Source organism: Camellia sinensis, chromosome 4 (genome assembly GCF_055761805.1).
Source record: "Camellia sinensis isolate YWXY chromosome 4, ASM5576180v1, whole genome shotgun sequence".
NCBI classification, from domain to species: domain Eukaryota; kingdom Viridiplantae; phylum Streptophyta; class Magnoliopsida; order Ericales; family Theaceae; genus Camellia; species Camellia sinensis.
Window position 1 is genome coordinate 204,320,248 of NC_138964.1, and position 5,817 is coordinate 204,326,064.

Here is a 5,817-nt window from a genome sequence, read left to right on the forward strand (position 1 = left end):
CCCACGTCTCCCTTCTATTCTATCTTTATCTCTCTCTTCTCACCTTCCTGCCTGCCCACGTCTCTCCTCCCTTCTATTTTTATCCCTCTCCCTTTTCTGTTCTCACCCACTCATTCCCTCTTTATCTCTCTCTCCCTCCCGTTCTTCTTCTCCCATACCCAGTGTGCCAAGTTTTGCAAGGTAAGTTCTCTGATTCTCCTTTTTTTTGTTCAATATCACTCTGTTATTTTCTGATTTCAATTGCTTTCAATTGTAAACACCATTTCCTCCGATTTCTTTTCTCTTTTTGGGGGTTTTGAGAAAGAAAACCTACAAAAAAAAAATTGACAGAGTTTGTATCTTTAAGATCACTCTGGTATTTTCTGATTTCAATATCATTGGTTGGATTTATCATGTGGATAACGTCATGTGATATATTTTGATGAATAAAGTTATACACATTCATTGGTACTAACGAATAATATGATAGTTTTATTAATTTTAAATTTTTGTAATTTATATAATATGTGAGATTCGTAATTTTAAAATTACGATATTATACAAATAAAAATGAACTTCTCATTGTTTTGTTTTCAAAAATATGGAAAAAAGAAAATGAAAACAGAACGAAACATATCTTAAACTGATTCTATATATGGAGTGTGGGTGAGTAGTAGATGATCTATTTGTTATTTGGTTATTTCTACTTTTTCTATCCATACATCAAAAAGAAGAAAACTTTGAACTCAGCACTAGATCACTTACTCTGTGTCCTTGAAAATCCTGTGCAGTGGAGACCCGTGGTTCTCCCTGATCGGTACATCAACCACGGATCACCAACTGACCAACTGTCCCAAGCTGGTCTCACACCAATGCACATTGCAGCAACAGTGTTCAATATATTGTGTCATAGAAGAGATGTCGGGTTTTCGCTTCTCTCCACAATGTACAAATAGGACGACCCACAGCTTTAAACAACAATAGAAGGTGTCAGCTAATAGTTAAAGCCCTGAGGGTGACAGCTAATACTGTAAAAATTTAGTGTTACCATGAATTACTTGGTATATTTGTCATTTATCCTAGGTATGCATACAATTATAGGGCAGGCTCTAAATGCACTTAAAATTTTAGGATGCATTTAAAGCCTCCCAACTACAGTCATATACCACAAATATAAATAATGTCATAGATGGAAGAAGATTTACAGTACAATGTAACCAACTCCTTGCCAATTTACTGTAACTGACTCCTTGACAATTCAAGTCAACAACAAGCACAAAGGCAGTGTAATTCTATAAACACAAAAAGTTAAAACATTTTTTGAACTGCCTAATAAAATGAAAGGAAAATTCTACTTACACAAAGTTTTAGCTCACTATACCTGTTATCATAATATTTTTATTCTTTTATAGGATTACTATTAAGAACTAAAAAACCTTATTGTTTTTCTTTCATTAACCTCTGATCATATATCCAGAGTAACAAAGTACTCATTTGTGTTTGTTATTGCCAGAAAAAATAGAATTTTTATTGGGCTTTGACTTTTAAGACTTAATAAAAGTAGTTTTGTTGGTGGGCTGCTGTCATTGGAGGTAATTTGGTGAGTTGGGTCTGAATTTGGAGGTGAATTCAGGCTTGGTAAGAGGAATTAAATATATAACAGTGGTACCGAACTCTTTCCCTACTCAGTCTGTGTTCCTTAGTTGTAAATTGTATGTATAAAACAGTCCTTAATGCACCTTAGTGAGCCATTTGATGAAGATAAAAGGTTTTTATCTGTAATTTTTTTCCTAGTTTAGTTTGAAATTGCAAATATAACTTGACAATCATGATCCTGTAATCTTACTTTATTCACTGAACACTGTCTCTTCAAATCCCATGAATATACATCACACATTTGGAAATTAATCTTACTGTATTGTCCTTGTAGATTAACAATCATAGAGTATAGTTTTAGACATACTGAATGATATAATCTGTTGTTTCTGCATTACCAGTCACACGGTTGGAGGTATACTGGACAGAGCCATTAAAGCAGAGGACAAAAAACATGGAGATTTATTGAGGCTGGTAATACTTTCTCTCTTCTAACTCTCTTCTACATCTACTATTGGCTGTTCTGCTGTACACTATGGTCACTTTAAAAATCCTTTCATTATTTACATTATGTTACTATAATGTGAGCAGGATCATGTTGAGGGCTACCTTGAACTGTCTATGAAGACAAAGTCATATTTTGCTGCTGCTGTTGCTTCATGGGATGCAGATTTTTATGTAAAAGTTGATGATGATGTTCATGTAAATATAGGTAAGAAATTTGTTTTTAGTACTTGATATAAAAATAAAATGCATACATGAAGGTCTAAAATCCAATATATAGATGCAAGACACTCAATGTGTTACAACTTACTTTTAAATTCCCAATCGGGGTAGAGATTTCAGATGCCCATGTTCATATGAACCTCTAAATTCAAATCTACGACTGATATGATTGATTAAACAAGTTTTACTTGAAAATGAAATTATATATGTTTGTAACTCTACAAATTATTTATTTATTTTGTTGCATCGGGTAAGATGTTGTAAATTTTGTAGCAACACTAGGAGAAACTTTGGCAAGATACAGGAAAAAGCCACAAGTGTATATCGGATGTATGAAATCTAGTCTTGTCCTTGCTCAGAAGTAAGTGGAATTTTGTCCTAAAATTCTTGTTGTTAACATAGAAAGTGTTAAGCTTTTAGATGCCTTATTTGTGCACTCTGTGAAGCAGTGGAGTGAGGTACCATGAACCTGAATATTGGAAATTCGGGGAGGCAGGAAACAGGTATTTTAGACATGCTACAAGACAACTATATGCCATTTCAAAAGATTGGCTACTTACATCTCGATAAACCAGTTAAATTACACTCTCACATGGTGTTAAAAATGAGAGATCAAAAAAAGAAATGTGTGTGTATCACTGAAGCCATTTTCGCACAGAGAGAGAAAGTGTGGGTTTTTGATGATGATACAAATTGTGATTGATCTGTATCTATATATATATGTATATATCTCTGCAAATGTGTATGTATATGTATGAGGAATTTGGGAATCCTAGAGATGAGAAAGATGAAGAAAAATGAAAACCATGTCTCTGGGAATGTGTTTGTCAATTGTGATGCATGGGTCCTAGAGAGAGAGAATCTCTCCCTATCCTTTTTTTTTTAAAGTTAATTACACTTTTAATGAGGCACATCTGTCTAACTAGCTATATATTATATAAGTAAAAGTGAGTTTTTGTGAAGAGTTCTGTGAATTTATCTAATTAAAATATATATATATATATTCATGAAAAAAATTATAATTTATAATTACAATTATTAATATTTATGAAATTTCTCACTATTTATAATTATTTTTTCAAAACTGTTGATGTGATGTTTCTCCAAAAAAAATTAAGTCTTGTATAATTAATTTTTAAACTAATCAATAATTAACCTGAAGTAGTTGATATCATTACCTTTTAAAAATTTCAAGCCTTTTCCAATAAAGTTAATTATTTGTTGTTTGGATTCTATTCTATAATTATAGGATGGAGGAAGCTTATCTCTAGTTTGCCATTTGCTATTGCCTCATTCCCAACCTTCAAAGGATTGTTCATGTCATTTTCAAACTAATTGGATTCAAGCTTACAATCACTACGATATGACTCCAACGAATTGCTCACTACTTGTAATTCTCTCATCAAAAAGATTTCATTATTTTAGGATTACATTTGAAATTTGAATTTGAGAAAGAAAAAAGAAAAAAGAAATAATAAAAACGAAGTAGAAGCTATTTTTTTCTTATTTTTTAATTTCTTCTTAAGTTTGAAGAAAATATATTGAATTTTAATTAAATGATTTCATTACGGTATTAATGCAATTAAGATTTTTCCTCATTTTCATCAGTATTTAATCTAAAATATAACAAAGCATGACTATTTTGAAAATGTATTATAGACATTTGTCCTATGTAGACATTTGGATGACTGAGATCAGTTCTAATGAGAAGATCCAACAGCTATTTGTGAAATCGTACTATTAAGATTTAGTACCTTTCTATTTCAAATTTTGAAATTTTGATAGTTAGTTTAAATTGGATTAGATTACAGTGGGGAGTGCCTTTAAGTATGAGTTATTCTTGGTATGGATAGAGAAATGACATTGTCATATTTTTTGCACTGAAATATGCATTTTATTTTGTTGATTTTTGTGTCTTCACACAATTGATATTAATTTTGAACATTTAGCCTTTATCAAAAAAGAAGTTTGTGGTTATTATGCTAAACTTTTGAGCTTATTATTGTATTGTTTTAAATCTTAGGGATAATCAATGTAGTTAATCCTTTTCCCATGAAAAGAAAATTTTATTTATAAAAACAACAATTCTAGATACCTAGAATTTTATTCAGAAAAACCATGTGATACAAATCCATTTATTTTTCTATATAAAATCCTAAAATTATTGCATAAAAATGATTATGCAATATAATTAATTCTATTTTCTTTTTATTTTATTTTATCATGACAAATTGTGGACCAATTCATTTCCACTTTGTGAACAATGTTGTTAGTTCGTTAGTACCAAAAGATGCGAATCACTTTTTATTCAACTACTACCATTATTTTTCTCCAACAACCAAACTTTATCATTCAACAACATTATTGCCAAAAGTTTAGGCTTTTGCGTTTAAACCAACTCGGTATTCTTATCTTATCATTATAAAAATCACAAAAATAGAGAAGGATAGAGTAGAGGATATCATTACTGTTTTTAGTAAGATATCATCCAAGTGTGATGAGTAATCAGAATCCCTAATACTATTTTAATTTGGTTAGAAGCTATGCAACAAATCATAGTCTCTGGCCTAACGGTTGTGTAGCATTTTTTGTAGTGTGATATTGCGAGTTTCATTTTTTTGAAGATCAGTTTGAAATGTATTGTTTATTATTAGTTAGATTTAATTATCATTGATGTAATGCTTTTCATATTTATAATGTAATTGTTTATTTCTTCTCAAGTTTAGATTTAGTTAGTGACTTATTGTTAGAATTTAATTATCTCTACATTTGTAATACAATTGTTTATTTCTTGTCAAATATACTTGTCAGACTTTATTATTATCCTTGATGTAATATTTTTTATATTTATAATTACTTTGTTACTGATTAAAAAAAAAATGATGGCCTGCAGCTGTAGGAGATCAACCCAAATTGAGTTGGCAGCCACATGGAAGGGTAGCCAACCCACAGGGTAAAAGGAAGGCAAAAGAGGTTGGCATGAGTTGGCAGTCATGAGGCTTGCCATGCGCCAGCAACAAAGGAGAATATTGGGCTGGCAGCCAACACACCCATGAGGCCTCCTCCACCTTCTGTTTTGGTGTATAAAATGGAATGGTGATGGTGAGTTATGAACACGGCAAACATAGAGAGAAACACACTGCTGAGAGAGAGGCACAAAACAGAGAGAGCTAGTGAGAGCTATATTCTGTTTGTGTATCAGAGAGTGTGAGAGAGTGTGTTATATAGAGAGACAGTGAGTTGAGAGTGTGTAATCTCCTCCATTTGTTGATATATAACATCGCTCCCGTGGACGTAGGCCGGTTTGCCGAACCACGTTAAAAGTCTTGTGTTTTTGCTTGTGAGTGTCCCCTGGTGTGCCCAAGATCCGCAACAGCAGCAACTAATTTTGGTCCATTAAATTGCAATATTGATATATTGCACAATCTTTTGTAACCTTATTTCGAATTTATACTCCAGTTAAATCTGTACAATTAATGATCTAGAGCTTAATTAGACCGAGTATAGAAATTGTTA

General features: G+C 31.7%; 1 long non-coding RNA gene across 1 annotated transcript; it reads left to right on the top strand.

The window, feature by feature from the left end:
* Positions 1-474: 474 nt before the first annotated feature.
* On the top strand, positions 475-2,688 carry LOC114271612 (uncharacterized). Its single transcript, XR_014365824.1, has 3 exons — positions 475-2,049; positions 2,167-2,287; positions 2,575-2,688. It is a non-coding gene; the product is annotated as an uncharacterized LOC114271612 (long non-coding RNA).
* The last annotated feature ends 3,129 nt before the right edge of the window (positions 2,689-5,817 follow it).